Source organism: Apodemus sylvaticus, chromosome 8, assembly GCF_947179515.1.
Source record: "Apodemus sylvaticus chromosome 8, mApoSyl1.1, whole genome shotgun sequence".
NCBI classification, from domain to species: domain Eukaryota; kingdom Metazoa; phylum Chordata; class Mammalia; order Rodentia; family Muridae; genus Apodemus; species Apodemus sylvaticus.
In genome coordinates, this window is record NC_067479.1 from 82,216,668 (window position 1) to 82,234,122 (window position 17,455).

Sequence of the window (17,455 nt, forward strand, 5' to 3'; positions counted from 1 at the left end):
CCGTGGAATGATATCAGAATGTCAATGTGGATCTGAAAAGAGCTTTGTGCGATTTGAAACAAGGCTCTAAAGAGAGCAGAGCAGCTGAATCGCTTAGGATACAGCCACAAATAGTGACACTCGAAGCATGCTGGGCAAAACCGGGGCCAGAGACGCTCAGGAAATCTCTGGCTGGTTACAGAAAGCAGGTGGGTGCACTCGAAGCCAGGTCTCCTCAACACAGAGGTCGGGGAGCTAAAAAGAGAAAAGCCAACTCACAAATCCTAGTAAACAGATGTTTTAATTTATTAATTTAGTAAAATTGTGCTGCCGTAAGACAAGACACTTTTCCCTGGACAGGTGCACCACAATTTTTTCTTTAATACTAAATCTTCAGAGAATCATAGGATAAATGGCAGTCTGATGTGTCCCCGCAGAATTTGAGACAAAACTATTTTTCCCCTCTGTAAACCGTCTGTCAGTAGGAAAGACAGCCCTGCCAAATGAGGGGCCCGACCTGGAGGCGACGAGACTCCCACTTAGAACAGGGCGACCCGCCAAGACTTCCAAGGCCAAATCGGAAACAACCACATTGAGTTCGTTAAACCGACCAAGTGATCAAAGGCGCCCAAGCCTTCACAAAGGCAAAAAATTAATCTGTTTAGTACTTGGCTAAATTCTCGATTGTTGAAGTAAATTTGAAACAAAATTCATCAAATTTCCCTCTTCCTGTGGAAAAATCCCTTCAGTTCCTCGAAGTGGCCACAAGGTGGCAGAAGCGCTCTTTGCATTAGTGAATGGACAGGCCAGCTGCAGCAGCTTCCTTCCCAAATTAACATGACTGCTTGGTTGATGCAAGTAAACTAAGGAACCAAAGTGTGAACATCAAATACATAGGGCGGGGCGGGAGAGAGGTGGCTGGGCCGAAAGGTCAGATGGGGAAGGGGAGGTAGAGCTAGCACTAAGGGCTATTTGAGGGGGTCATATGAAAACCCCTTGCAGTAGAAGCTTGCTAAAATATATACATATATGAATGTGATCTAAATGAAATCTTCAAATATTGGGAGAGACAGAGCCTCAACTGAACATCCCGTGCCAACAAATGATGCTTCTACTACAAGAAATGGATTAGATATAATTTGAATTTTTGGCCAAAGGGGACCCATTGGAATCCCCAAGCAACCTAAGGTATTGCCAAGGTATGTCGCTCCGCACAAACTGACAAATTGACAGTAAGGTCCTGTTGCCAAAGACAGCACCTACACAACTCATCGAACACAGAAAGTCAACCTAGTGCCTGCCTGCAGTCTTTGCCCCTAGGGACTCGTTCTTGGTACTTAAAAGTACCCTGCATGCTACCAAAGCAGAAAGGTAAACATGAAGCCCCTAAAAACCCTGCTGTCTACTGTGGTGGCCTGCCTGCATAATACACTCATGCAATGATGGCACTAACGTGTGTGGCGAGCCAGCTCAGAGTCTGGTTGGATTTAAGGCCCAGTACACGAAATGGAGCCCGTGCCTGACTCTGGATGGCCAAAATCCTGAGACTGAGACAGACCAGGCACTCACAGGAAAGCCAAATACTACTGCCTCGTGCAAAGCACACAACATAAAATGTACTTTTTTGCTTAGATCCTTGCTAAGCAATACAATGACTCACAATGGCATTCTGCTAGGCTCATAGATGGCCCTGCTCAGCCGTCCTCAGAGATGCCTCCTCTGCAGGAGATGGGAACAAATGCACAGACCTCAGCTAGACAATGTGCAGAGGGAGAGACCTTGGAACACACAGTCTCAAATGAAATATCTCCATCAATTCCTTCCTCCCAGAGCTCAGGGGACTCTGGAAAAGAAGTGGAAAGATTGTCAGAGAGGGGGTGGGGGACACCAAAGCAACAAGGCCTTCCAAACACAACAGGACACACACACACACACACACACGTGAACTCACAGAGCCATGGCAGTGTGCTCACGGCCTGCACCAGACTGTGCCAGACCCACTGGGATCACAGGGTTGAGGGAAGTGGACACACACACACACACACACACACACACCCATCCCTAACTCAGGCTCTCTCCAATCAATAATCACTCAAAAATTAAAGCTAAAAATGTGTTGTCTCCAGCAGAATCTCATTAGGGATACAAAACCGCTCTTAAGGCCAGGCCCCATCCACAGCAATAGATGGCCAACAGAAAATGAATTCAACAGCATCTTCCGGCATCCATGGAGATTCTTTGTGTCACAATGTTTTCTCAGACTTTTTTTTTAAACCGTACAAATCCTTTGCTTACATATTACACTTTTGGTCTTGCGTTTTGATGGTGTGTGTGTGTGTGTGTGTGTGTGTGCGCGCGCGCATGCGTGCATCTGTCTGTGTCTATATGTGTTTCTTAGGGTTTTTTGGCTCTTTGTTTTGTCCTATTACAGTTTGTTTTTGCTTCATATTATTTTATTATTATTATTTCCATGCCTGTTTCTTCTCTAAGGAGATACGGAAAGGCTGGGTATAGACTCAGAAAGGGAAGGGGACGAGAATCTTGGAAGAGCTGGGGGAAGAGAAACCATAACCGGAATATGTTGTATGAAAAAATAAAAGAGAAAAATGAAGATACATTTTCAGGCTATGAGGAACTACGTTTAAGTACGAATAAGCCCAGTCATGCTGAGCAATCTCTCTGCCCTCTCTCCCTCTCTCCCTCCCTCTCTCCCTCCCTCTCTCTCTCTCTCTCTCTCTCTCTCTCGTGTGAGTGCGTGTGTATGTGTGTGAGTGCGTATGTGTATGTGTGTGTGTGTGAGTGTATGTGTGTGTGAGTGTATGTGCGTGTGTGAGTCTGTGCCCTTGTATTTATGTAGAGGCCAGAGGATAACCTTAGGTTACTATACACCTTGTTTTATGAAACAGTTTCTCCCTGGACTAGTACTCGCTAAGCAGGCTAGGCTAGCTGGCCACACAGACCTAGATCCACCTCCGCTGAGACTATAAGCACTTGTTACCACACCCACCATTTTTATGTGGGTTCTGAGGATCAAACACAGCTCACCATGCTTGTACGACATGCCTGCACAGCTTGGCATGCTGGCACAGGGCTTCCTGCTTGTTCGCCATGCTTGCACACTCACCATGCTTGCACGCCCACCATGCTTGCATGCCCACCATACTCGCACACCCACAAGGCTTGCACACCCACCATGCTTGCATACCCACCATACTCACACACCCACCATGCTTGCACATCCACCAGGCTTGCACACCCACATGCTTGCACGCCCGCCATGCTTGCACACCCACAAGGCTTGCACGCCCACATGCTTGCACACCCACCATGCTTGCACAGCTCACACTTTACTGGCTAAACTGTCTCTGCAGCCAAACAATCTTTCTGAATGAAGAAGGGCAAAACCAAAAGACCAGTCTTGGCCAGCACTGGAAAGCCCTATGGTATGCGTACCTCTTGTGGTCTCCAAGGCCCCACTTCTCCCATCTAGCCACACCCTTACCTGCCTTCCTTTTGTTTTCCTAAAAGGCTTGTCCCCTCCTGAGTCATACAAAACCCATGGCCTTGCCAATAAATGAAGAGCAGGAAACCTGCCCCTCCCCCCCACCCCCCACCCCACCCCTGACCGAGCTTCAAAGCCTGCCGATCAAGTTCTCCTGCCCTGAGAACTGTGACCACGCATGCATTCCCGCTGGACAAGCTGAAGCCAGTGTCTCCGAGTCTTGCATTTCCTGGGAGGGCGCGTAAAATATTAATGCATTCCAGCGTGAGAGTCAAAACTCATTAAAAATACATGGAAATTCATGCAATGTCCTCACTGTTTATTTCATGAAGGGAAGACATCTATTCCAAAGGCATCAGGGGAGAGGAATAGACACTTCTTTGTGCCTCCAATTTCACGCGCGCTGGTACAAAACGAATCAACAGCCGCAGGAAGGTGCACAATCCAAGATTTCCTTCTCAACATTAATAAATCCAATCTAACCCCGTGTGGTATGGCACTCGGCATAGCTTATAAAATCCAAAATTGCTAAATTATGTATTTCAATAGTAATCCTTCACAAAATTAATAGGAAGTGCTAAGTTAGGACAAATGACCTCCTCCAATCAACTCCAGATGCTCAACCCACACCAGGTAAAAAATTTATGAACAATTAAAAGCAGCCCTGGCTCTCCCCTCTGATGCACTCTGAGCAGGGGATGTGAACACCCAAGAAGGGGTTCGCAGGAAACAGGAGTGGTGTGGCAGCCTGAGTCCCAGCTGCGGTTATACTGAGATTCCTACAGAGCTGAGCTTGGAAGCAGGGCTGGCACAGGAGCGACAGAGGAGCCTCCGGCAACAGCCTGGAGACAGGGAAAGCGGGTTCAAGACCGGAGGACCAGTGTCGGGGGTGTCAGCTTGTGCGGAGCACCACCACCACCCCCAGACTCAGGTCCGTAGCCCTGTGCTGCAGGTCACATTTGTGGTTAACACTCTTGACAACAGGAATCAGAAAACATTCAGAAGATCGTACGCGCGAAATGATTTCCAAACTTCGTGTTAGCTCTCATGTCCTTTACTTTAATCCTTATTTCAGAGCTATCAACAAGAAGTGGGGGAAGGGCAAGGTTTTCCCATTTCTTTTATTATTTCTCTGGTCATCTTTTGGCAGAGGGACTCAGCAAAGGTCAGACAACATAAATGGAAACCATGGCCGAGCTAAAGCAAAAGAAAAAAGATTACGTCAGTATGTCTGACCTGCCCCACAATCCACCCCACTGGAGTTATCGCTTGACAGGTCCTTCAACTCTGAAATTGTGTCTCTCCAACTGTCGTCCACAATGCTTCCCTGTTTACTATTAAACACTTCATTCGCCTGCCAGGGACATTGTTTACTGTAGTCGTCATATTTTCAAGTTGAGATTGGCACCAGAAGCGATGTTCCCCACTTACCCCGTGCAGTGCAGTACTGCACCGGGAATGCGCATGTCTGAAAAGGTGGGCTCTGTGAGCCTCCTTCCTCGCCTCCCTGCTACCTCCAGCCCACGTGCACCGCTAGGCGGGGTTCCCACGCTCGTGTACCCACCGCTAGGCTGGTTGCCCATCCTCGTTGCCTATTTACTGCTCTTTATCATCTGTTTCCTTCCCATTTTGGAAGCCATCATGTTTTACCAACTCCCTCACACTGAAAGGGCCAACCCATATACTGCCTCTATTGAAAACTCTTCTGGACCGCGGCTGCCCACAGAAAGCCCTCTTCAAGCGGGAGGTGCTCACCTTCCGCAGCATCCAGCTAGAACCCAGTTGCAGCTTCCTTGGATGCCTTACCACTTAATGCTTACATTATTTCAGTTGTCCGTGCCTGCCCCTGAATTTCCAACTGCACTGCACATCTCTCAGATAACAGAGGCTGTTGTTTAGTATCCACGCCACAGCACTCGGATCTGTGACTTATAATTCAGAAGTTCTCATGCAGTTTGTGGTGGTTTGAATATGCTTGGCCCGTGGAAAGTGGCGCTATTGGGAGGTACGGCCTCATTGGAGAAAATGTGTCACTGTGTAGGCGGGCTTTGAGGACTCCTGGTTTGCTCTGCCAGTCAGAAGGGATGGTTTCTCCTGGTTGTCTTTGGATCAAGATATAGAACCCTTGGCTCTTCCAGCACCAACTCTGCTGGCTTGTCGCCACGGTTCCCACCATGATGATGGTGGACTGAACCTTTGAAACGGTAAGCCAGCCCCAGTTAAATGTTTTCTCTTTATAAGACTTACCTTGGTCCTCATGTCTCTTCATAGCAATGGAAATCCTAAGGCACAGCTATTTTTTTTCTGAAAACAATGTCATATTCATAATTACCAGATAACCAACTGGCAGCTATGAAAGGCACCCATGGGGGGAAAAATCAACCTTCCAATATAATCAAGTAAATGAAAATAATTCTTTTTAAATTTTATTTTAAACTTTTTATTGATTCTTTGTGAGTTTCACAAACCCTCTCATCTACCTGTCCCCTTATATCTGCCCTTCACCCTTGCAACCTCCTCCCAAAAATAAAAAACACAAACAAACAAGCAAAAACAAAGAATAGAAAATATCTCATTGTGGAAGCCGTAGTGTGTCGGTGTGTCCTCAGTATTCCCCTCTGTCCACACATTCTCACTTGCAAATGTGCATTCCGATGACTCATTGGTCTGGTTTGAGGTCTCTCTGGCTTCTATGACAGCATCAATACTGGATCCTCACCGGGACTCCTCCTGGTTATCCTGTTTTTGCTCCATGTCAAGGAGATTCTGCAGCTTTGCATCAACAGAACTGGCCCTTGCACATGTCTTAACCATTTGCAGATGATAGATCTGCGTCCAATTCAGAGCCCTGGATCTGGGCCTGGGTGGCAGCTGGCACACTGGCTCTCCCTCCTCCACACCGCCATGGTGAGCTCCCCAGCACTCTGGTTAGACCACCCAACGCAGCCGTGGGCAGGAGGCAGGGTCAGCTCCCCTGCTCTCCTGCCCTCAAGGTCAGCTCCACCCCATGCACACCTCCAGTGCCAGCTCCACTGTTCAAAGCACATGGGCCACTCTCCCAGGTCCTGCAGCCTGCGAGGGGCTGGCAGCTCCCCGCGCTCACGCTCAGGGTCAGCTCACCCACACCCTTGCCACCAGGGCCAGCTCCACCACGCTGCTCAGATGAGGTGCAGGGTCTGGCTCCCCTGAGTGCTGTCGTCAGTGAAAGGTGAGACCAGTTCTCCAGAGCACACAACCAGTGAGGGCTGGGGCCAGTTCTGCATAGCCTCTGGACATCTACACCATCCATGATGGCTGCCCTGATCAGTGACAGTCCCACGTTCTGTAGTGGTAATATAAGCTACACGCATTGACATTGAGCCCTGCGTAGTGACAGACTCAGACATGGCCCTCAGACAGCTCAGGCTGGGACCTCACCATGGCCCCGGGTGGAGGGACTGGCCGCTCTTTTCCACCCTCGGGTCTCTGGTTCCATCTTTCTTCATAATATTCAAGCTGTTCCACTTCTCTGTCTCTCCCCTCTGTCCACCGCATAGCACACAATGGTAGCTCCCGCTGGAGGCTGGCCACACAGCCTGCATGCCCCTGGGTGACATCCTCTGGCAAGAGGGTGTCTATGGGCCTCCTTCGCCCTGCACTGGAGGGCAGAACTGTAGGTGGCATGGAGGTCTGCAGGTAATTGTCTGTCTTCCTCCTGCACTGCATGGTGTTAGGCGGGGCTCTGTGTGCCTGTGACACCCCTCTCCCTGGCCTTGAGGCAGAGGGCAGGTCTCTGGGTATTTTTCTCCACCCACACCTGTCTGTCTCCCTTCTCCATTTCTTGCAGAGGCTGCCTCCAGTCTGCCCGCTTCAGCCACTGCATGGGGCAGAACACTTGCTCAGAAACATTTTTTTTCTTAAGTCATTTTCACAGGGATGTGGGGTCAAGGGTCAACATTACACCCAAGAACGGGAATCCAAGCCTCAGAGGAACGGCACTGCACCAGACCCTCCACTTCCGGGGAAGAGCGATGCAGAGGGGGGACTCAGCAACAGATTGCAGAACCAGGACAGAGGAACTCGAGTGTGGCAATGAGAAGGAACAGGCAGGGCCGGTGCCATTACGGCCCTTCCCATCCTCAGTTCTGAGCAGAAACTTTTCTAGGGATTAAAGTAGTTTTAGTTCCAGGGTCTGGCTTTGCTCCAGGGTGACAGAGGCCACACCAGGCAAAGATCTCCCAGGCGATGCAGGCAGAGAGGCGTGGTACAGACCTGGAGAGATGCTCTCAGGACCATGTGCAGCTACAGCAGCTTTGAGGCTGAAGGTCAGATCAAGGTAGAGGCTGCACTTCACAAGCTTCAAGAGCCTTTACATCACTGCTGCGCTGCAGCTCTGCCCCTCCCTATAAGTTCTTCCCTTTCCCTCTAAGGCAGAGGACAAGGCAGCAGGAAGGGGAGAAGCAGAGGCAAAGGATGAATGGCCTCAGCCACGCCAAACCCACTCATGCTGAGGTAAGGCGTCCTCCCTTTGCTGGATATCCGGGCTGCTGAGACGAGGGCCCCTGAGGCACAGGGAAGAAGACACTCAGCACTCTCTTTCTCTTGCTTTGGTGATCTGAAGTACAGCCTCAGTGAAGAGCCAAGAAGCCAAGGAGAGAATGGGGGGAGGGGCGGGGGAGACCAGTGTAACTAGGAAGAGGGTGTTTCCCCTGACTCACTCAAATCTGCCGGGGACTTTGCTCTTATGAGAGAGAGGGAAAAGAACCCCAGAAAGTATAGAGACACAAGAATCCATTGCGATTCTCCAAGATGACCCTAAGGACAGAAATTGGGGCCCTGGGGCCCTGGATAAGAAGTCACAGCAGATGCAGGTTTTGAGGGGCCAGGAACTGGGCTCAGAACACCTTCACCGAAGGAGGGACCATTTGATCTGTTCTTTGGCCGACTGCAGCACCTGAGACACGGTCTGCTCTGTAAGGGGGACGTCTTCACCCCTCAAACCATCCGCTGCACCGCTTGCTGGGGTCACTCTCTAGGATCACCCCTCCACCTACAATCTCATCCATAGCCAGAGCCCCTTCATGTTCTCCAGCAAAGCTCACTTTTCTACATTTTTTTCCTCAGCATCTGGCTCAAGGAGTCGAGGAGGCAGTTCAGAACAATCATAAGCATCAGCTCATTTTCATAGGAGCTGCCAATCACGTACAAATAGAGATTGATGCTGCTTTTATAGCCCACCGTCAGCCCTTCCAACAGGGCGATTTCACTATCCGTCTGACGGGTCTGGTTGAAAATGTTCTTCTCAAAGGCTTTTTGCTCCTTGACACTGGCGTAGGTGTCATCATAGTACTTGGCGAAGAGTTGGTCTCCATCATTGTCCAGAATCAGGATGCCCTTGACAGTGTACAGGGAGGGCTCCAAAATCAGCGCCTCCATCTTGCCCACAGCTGCTGCCAACCTTGATTTGATTTTTATGCGTCCTAGGCATAAAATAGCTTTGGCCACTAAGCAAGACATCAGGCGAGAATGAAGAAAGGAACTGACATCTCCTCTGCCCCGACTGATACAAAGACAATACCACCAACAAGGGGCCTCTTTGCCCGTTGCTAGGGGAGCACTCCATTATTACTTATCCTCTTCACTTATTATTAAAATATGTGGCCATTCATGATTCCTGAGTGAAGAAGGTAAGTGACACTTGTGACCTAAACTCTGAAAACCCCTTTCGGCCGCGGTAGCCATCTCCATAACTCACCAAGATAACCAACACAAAGGGAAAGAGAAGAAGTGCTCACTTTATGTTCTCTAGGCCTTTTAGGAAACGTGAAGTTGCTCCTTTGGCCACGTACGATCGAATCTACAAGAAGGGCGATATTGTAGACATCAAGGGAATGGGTTCTGTTCATAAAGGAGCACCCTGTAGTGTTACCACGGCAAAATTGGAAGAGTCTACAATGTCACCCAGCGTGCTAGGGGCACTTTAACAAGAAAGTTAAGGACAAGATTCTGGCCAAGATGATCAGTGTGTGGCTTGAGGGCTGGAGACATGGCTCAGCGGTTAAGAGCGCCGACTGCTCTTCCAGAGGTCCTGAGTTCGATGCCCAGCACCCACACGGTGGCTCACAATGTGCGAATTGAGCTCATCAGGCACTCTGAGTGCAGAGACAGCTTCCTGGTGTGGGTGGAGAATGAGGAGAAGAAAAGGAAGCCAACGAGATGGGCACCTGGGTTCGACCTGCACCACGCAGAGAGGTACACATTGTGAGGACTGACAGGAAGGCGCCTGAGCTGCTGGAGCCATTCCACAAGAACCCATGGCCTAAGGTTCAAAAAAGAAATAAAGGACCCAGACCGGGACAAAAACAAAACATACACCCGACCCTTGATATTTCAGAATGAGTGTTCTCATCTCAAATTTACTCTCTGTTAAACATTATGAGACAGTTTGTTGACAAATTGTTATCTATGAATGCTCTAAACAGGCCTAAAACATGAGCCTCGCTATGCGTGTTTTTATAATTGCAACTGACCCAAAATGTTACAGATTTAATGGCATGACTTTGAAGAACACATTTTCCGCAAACTTAAGAACTGCGTAAGTGACCAAGGCGGACAACCAGAAATAACACTCTAAGTGCTATTATAAACTGCACACTGAGTGACAGCATGCTCCCTGAGATTTAATCAAGCTGTGTCTGTGAAACACGACTGTTTAATTCCTTCCAGGCCAATGAAATAGACGCCCTTTCTCTACTTGGTAGGTAAAGGGCTACCTGCCATTTCTACCATAACCTTCAAGTTTGCAAACTTTAACAGATATTTTAACTAATGAAAGCCAGATTAAGCTCTGAGTTATCATGAAAATTATTAAACTAGATTTTATTTCAATAAATATTGAAGTGGATTACATCTTTTAAACTGTGTGCCTAAAGATAGAAGTTGTCAAACAGTGAAAAGTGTTACACTCATAACTTCTCACACACGGGTGTGTGAGACAGAATCCCTTCCAAAGCAAATGCTTGTCTTCCCTTTCGAACTTTGCTGTTTCCCCCACCAGAAATGTGCTAAAGACGTCCCCACGTAGGGAACCTCGGCCAGCGCCACCTGGTGGTCAGATTTGACTCTTTTTCTAACATACAAATTTTACCAAGAAGCTTGAAAGTTGAGTTTGCAGGAAAGAAAGATTCAAACCAAATTAATATGGATCTAAATATTGACTCTCGCATTTTTTTGGTCACTACATTTTTTATCTTGAAATAATTTAAATCTTACAGTCCTTTTTCTTATCCACATTATATAACTGTTCACAGAACAAGAATAAAGACTTAAAGATAATACTTTTGAATTAACAAGCATCAGTAACTTGCACCAACAAATTCCATTACTATTACAAGAAATACATTCTTGTATAACTACTTGTTATATGCCAGAAACATTTGATATTTATCTGTGTTGCCTCAGTTAATTCTCCCAAGAAATCTATCAAGTGGGTATTATTATCTATTAGTTTAACAATTAAGCCATGACTGCTAAAAATGGGAAAATTAGTCTCCCCCAGGAATGAGTCCCCTATAACTGGTTATTCAATACAAAATGGTCAATCCTAAAATTATATATCATATACACACAAACTACACCAAATATAATCAAGCAGGTTGTATTTCTATATTTATACATATGTGCATATATAGAGAATTAAAATCGATTTTAATATAAAACTAAAATTTAATTAATTCAATTAAAAATTAATTAATTAGATTAAAGTTTAATTAAGTTAAAATTTAATTAATTAGATTAAAATTTAATTAGATTAAAATTTAATTAGATTAATTAGAATTAAAATATATAGAAGATTAAAGTATATATTCTATATATAGAATTAAAATTCATACAGAATATAAAATTTATGTATGTGCGCGAGTGTGCGTGTGTGTATCACTAATAGTTCAAAGGAGGCTACCAATTTGAGAATTAAGAAGGCGACATGGGAAAGCTTGGAGAAAGCACAGGAACAAGGGAGATGATGTAATTTTATTTTAATTCTTTTTACTGCAATTTTAAAAACAGAAGACAATGATTACAAGCGTAAGTGGTTGAGGATCATTTAACAAGTGAAAGAGCCAAGACTCAAACTCATGGTGCACCAAAGCCATGGTCTTCGTGAGAGTTATAGCACTGCTACAACTCCAAATGACAATGATAAATATTTTATAGAATTCTCCTATTCAAAATATTTTTCATAGATAAGTCCAGCTGATACGGATCAGCACATTTTAACTCTATTGGTTAATTTGCATAGTACATAGCACCATTTGAAAGGTGCTATACAGAGGGAACGAAAACAAAAACAGTATTACCCCACAGCTTTGGCCAGAGAAGCTTCTCTCTGCAGTGGTCCTCAGTTAATGCAGACACACAGATGGCCAAAATGCTGAGGATAAGTGACTATTGAGTTCTCAATCCTAAAGGGCATATCTGTATCAACACCATCATTACCACCACCACCACCACCACCATCACCAATACCAATACAAGCAGCACCACCACTACCAGTACCACCAATACCATCAATACCACCATCACCACTACCACCACTACCAAGGCTGAGGGAATATTAAGAAAGAGGGAGAAGAAAGAACGTAAAAGCCAAAGGAAGGAAAGAATGTTGTCTTCAGGACCTGGCATGGCCGTTGCATTTGTGAAGCCATAGCAACCGTAGTTACCTGCACAAGACCTAACAAAGTTCAAGCCAAAAAGACCAGTGAGCGTTCTGAGAGGCAGCGTTAACTGGACTCAGTAGGAAAGGGAGGGAGAGGGGGGGAGGGAGAGGGGGAGGGAGAACAGGAAATGAGGAGATAGATGTTTTGGGATGTCTAGGGGGAATAAAAAAAGATACAAATGGATATCATTAAAGTACATTGCTCACATGATTTAAACTGTCAACAAATAGAAGATATTCTATAAAATGAAAAACTCATTCCCTAAAATCATAATTAAAATCCTTGAACAAATATAAATATTCTCCTCCCACCCTGGCACAAAGGTCATTTCAGGGTCTATGGGAACATACACAGTCCCTACTGTCTTTTCTCCCAAGGTTCACAACACTCATCAAAAAGTTACCTTCTACTTTACCTATAGGATGTCAATGCTCCATCTCTATCTGTGTGTGTGTGTGTACATATTCCCGTGTATGAGAGCACGTTTGTGTGTGCCACAGCGTGCCTGTGAAGGTCAGAGCTCAACCTTGGCCATCAGTCCCTGCTTCCCGCTTTGTTTGAGGCCCTTTCTTTGTTGTTCCCCGCTGTGTGTGCCATGCTAACTGGCTTAGAAACTTCCATGGATTTTCCTATCCCTGCCTCCCATCTCACCATAGGAGTGCCTGGATTACAGATGGTCTCCACGACAGAGGATAGCTTCCACACCTAGCTTTACGTAGGTTCTGGAGATTTGAACCTAAGTCCCTGGGCTTGTGTGGCAGGCGCTTTACCACTGAACTATTTCCATAGTCCACAGCATTAACATTCTCTTCCTTGACAAGTGTGACTACCTCAAACTATCTCCTCTTAGTAGAAGACTTGGGAGGGTTTATTTACACTTACTTACAAATCAAATACTTTATAAGTGTATAAGTAAAATGCTTTAGAAATAGAGTCAGTTAAGCATCTGTTCTCCAAGTCAGTCATTTCCAGGAGCCACTTCAGAAGGGCACCAGACTTTCAATTTTATTTGGCACACCCCAATTAAAACAAACATTTTAAATGCAAGGGTGTTATATTTATTTTAATAATTTATTGTGAACATGGAACATGTACTTGTTCTTAAGTTTAGGAAAGCATAATTTTTAAAAGGTATACAAATTAGCCATAAAGGTGGTACACAGGTCATGTCACCCACATGCAAACCATCTGATAGAGCATGACAGACAGTGTGTGTCCCTGCACTCTCAACAGTCAGACCTACCCCAATGCTGTACGAATTGATGGTAACAGAGGTCATCATTAAAGACCTGCAGCCCAGAAAACTGGAGACTGCAGCTATGGTAGCAATACCTAGCTCAAAGGGGTGCGGGGTGGGGGTAGCACAAACTGAGCCAAGAAAACTCAAGAAAATATGCAGGTGGACAGAGAGCCCGCAAACATTCTACTGGGAGCTAATGAGGTTGTTTAAGTGATGCACAATCTAATACCTATGGGTCAAATCTATATCCTAAATCAGACGTGGAGCCTCATTAATACCTGAAATGAAATAGCAGGGCCCATTGAAACTCAGTCCCTTGTAACTAAACCTATGCCAGCCCAGAGAACACCCTGTCCTTCCCAGAAACAGCATCAGCTTTCCCTGTCCTTCTCAGCAACAGCGGTAGCAGAGGAAGTATCTAGGACCAGGCTGGAATGAGAGGAGCAGTCCCCTAAACACAATACAGCCAGGTTAGAGGACCAGAGTCACCATTCTGATGAGCCAGTACCGTAGCCAACGGCATCCTTGAAGCATCTATTTCAACGAAGAAGCAAGAAACAGCAAATCAGCCTAGCCAACTGGTGACACAGGGCGGCCACCAATGTCTCTTCTGCATGTCAGTATTACACTGCAGCCACTGCCCGTAGGAAGGCAGGTCAGAGGACTTCTGTGAGAAAAGGAGCTGGAGAGCAAAGATATCCATGTCCTGGTTTGATAGACGGAGAAATTATCCAGTGGAGGAGGGAGGAAGTTATACAAACCTGAGCAGTGTGAAGCCAGACCCACTGGAGCAAAGGTCGGGTAGATTTGTGCAAAGCATGAGCAACGTGCGGCCCCTCCCCCACATGTAATGTTAGGGAATAACCTAACACACCACAATGTGTCACCAAGACCTCACAGATAGTAGGCCTGAAATAGTGGCTTAGTAGTGGAATGTCATCTTCATTCCACGTCGGGACCTTGGGGATATATGAAAGGGATGTGTAAGGAGTTACCTATCAAGATCCTGGGACCAGGGAACATGTAATGGGAGACTGGGGGATATCAGCAGAGGCCTTAAAGTATTAAGGGAAACTCGCTTCAATGTAGTGTTTTTAGGCCCAAGGTTCTCTGGATAAGTTGGACAAGGAAGAAAGTGACAGACAGGACACTCCACTAAAAACCTAATGAGTGCTGGCTAACCTGGCGTGTGCATATATGCAACTAGTAGTATTAAGAATTGTTCAGACCTGGGTGTGCAGATGGTGAGTGCATGGCTGAGGACTCCGAGGTGCAGCCTTGATGATTCCGCGTGCCTGTCAGCAGCTCAGCAGTGTGGCACCATTAGCCAGAGGCCACGACCACGGCAAGCAAGTGGCCTTCACCTTCCAGGTGTCTGTGTTTCATTCTCCTCCTGTTTCACTTAATTTTATCCTCTGAGCTTTCAACGCTACCGAATAACTGTTTTCCAGAAGAAGCTTGTAAATTATTATTTCAGAGGTAAAAATGTATGCTAAGCATCATCCCCCACTGTTGGAGTATCTCAGATGGATGTAGGGTCCTGCACCAGAGAAAATCACATCACCCAGTAGAATGAGCATAGAAGTTGCTGAGAAGTTATGACATTACACAAATAAATGTCTAATTAAGATCTATTGTAGGAAATAAATTGACATATCAGGAAGGTATCTCCACAGAGACTGGGCTGCTGGCCTCAAGTGGCCCTGATTCCTTTGGAACTCCCTTTCTAACTACACATTTGATCCCAATCAGTATCAAAATCAGAAAAGGGATCAGCCCATTGGCCTGGGAATTTCCCCACAAGCATTTTATCTTAAAACAACACAAGTGAAAGGGAAAGTGGAATGTAAGGAAACATTCTTTGACAATAATTCGTGCAAATATACCTAGCAATCATAGGACACTAAATACAATTGTATCACAATCTACGCAGGTCATCATGAAGATCACATGGTAGAAGAAACACCGAAGATACAATGCTAATAATTTTTTTTAAAAGAAAAAGAAACTATATGTGTTGCATCAGGTGATTAATGCTACTCAAATCCAAATGTGCAGGAGGAAGGACCAAGGAAGGAGAAAGAACTGTCTACAAGACACAACTGCTAGGAGAAACAGACAGGAAGTGTGTTTCTGAGTCTGCGCATGAGTGACTTGCACCTTGAATCATAGGACACTAGAACAAGTGGATGGATCCCACTATCGTGGAGTCTCTCAAAGACTAGGTAATATCTTTCAAACCAAACAAAGTGTAACGTCTGTCAGAAATGCTCCCCCCTCCTAGGTATGCACAATAAAGAGAAATGCATGTCAAGAAGGCATGCACACAAATGCTTGTAACATCACTGAAATGCAAGCAACCTATATCACAAAAGAAGTTAGGGTACAAACGGTGAAATATGTCACAGTAGTGAAGATTACTTTTACCATCATGGACAAATATGTGAGGAATACAAATTTGAAGAGGAAAAGCGAGTTTCAATACAAATGAGAACTAAAATGGTGATTTTGTTATTTCAACATGCAAAATAATACTATAACTAACACTGTATTTTATGACACTGATCAAAGGGAATAAAATATTAAGCAATTAACCAAAGAGGCAAAGGATCAATGCAATGAAAACTACAGACCATGGATGAAAGAAATTAAATGTTGAAATTTAAAACACATATTCACCATCTGGAAGACAGCACTGTTGCAGCATTGGATGCTGGGGCGGGGCTGGGAGTGTAGCTCAGTGGTAAAAGAGCACTTACCTAGCATGTGTGAGTGACGACTTCCTTTCCATTACGATGCCTGCCATCACAAGCCAAGTGACAGGCACTGCAGAGTACCTGGAAAACCATGTATTGTTGGAAATGCAACATGGTATAGCCTCCACGGGACACAGAATGCAGTTCCCCGAATACCATGAGCAGGATTATCATGTAATCAAATGTCCTATTCTTAGAATATGTTATAATTTGCATGTTATATGTCCTTCAATGGCCCATGTAAAATGCTTGGTACCCACAGTGGTCTTGGGAGGGGATGGGGTATCCAGACAGGTCATTGGGTACACACCTTTCAAGGGTCCAGTGGATCTGTTTTTTCCTTTTTCTTGCTCTGGTTCCTGGCCCATGAAGAAAATGTGCATGGTTCTTCTGCAGTGATCAGCCCTTTCCAGAGTCCCTAAGAAATGGGGCCACCCAGTCTTGGACTGGATTTTTTGCCCCTTTTCCCTATTTGTGACATCACTTGTGACAATGTCTTCTCCATTTGTAGTTTTCTCCATGTTGTAGAATATGTCAGAAGTTTTCAGGGCTGAATAATATTTCATTGCATGAATTTACCGCACTTTGTGATTTGATTTATCCATCAGTGAAGTGCTTCCATGATTTAGAAAATGTGAATAATGTTGATGCGAACGTATCAACACCCTGATTATGCTCATGTTCCAGTTCTTCCTGACCACCCCTCTTCCCAATGAACTTTCCCATCCCACGTCAAGAAGGAGGAAGAGGAGGAGGAGGAGGAGGAGGAAGGAAGGAAGGAAGGAAGGAAGGAAGGAAGGAAGGAAGGAAGGAAGGAAGGAAGGAAGGAAGGAAGGAAGGAAGGAAGGAAGGAAGGAGAAGAAGAAGAAGAAGAAGAAGAAGAAGAAGAAGAAGAAGAAGAAGAAGAAGAAGAAGAAGAAGAAGAAGAAGAAGAAGAAGAAGAAGAAGACAGACAGGCAGTAATCTATATTAGACAAGTAATCTATATGTTCACTGGATCATGGTCATACTCCTAGTGGCTAGCCTCTCACAGGAAGGTGAGTCTTTCTTTAGCTGTATCCATTGAGTGGGAATGCAGAAGCCATCATCTGAGGAGTGCTGTGCTGGGGCTGGAGAGGGCAGGGCCAGCTCTCCCACGCCCATTACACTACCTGAAGTGCCTCGCTGTCTTGCCCTTCAGACATCAACATGGGCTTCTGTGGAAGCACCTGCCATCTATACCTAGGCCATATCATGACCACAGACCCACTCATGGTCCTCAGCTGCTGCACAGACCTCA

General features: G+C 45.7%; 1 pseudogene; it reads right to left on the reverse strand.

The window, feature by feature from the left end:
* Window positions 1–8,302: 8,302 nt before the first annotated feature.
* On the reverse strand, window positions 8,303–8,908 carry LOC127690983 (coatomer subunit zeta-1-like; annotated as a pseudogene).
* Window positions 8,909–17,455: the final 8,547 nt, after the last annotated feature.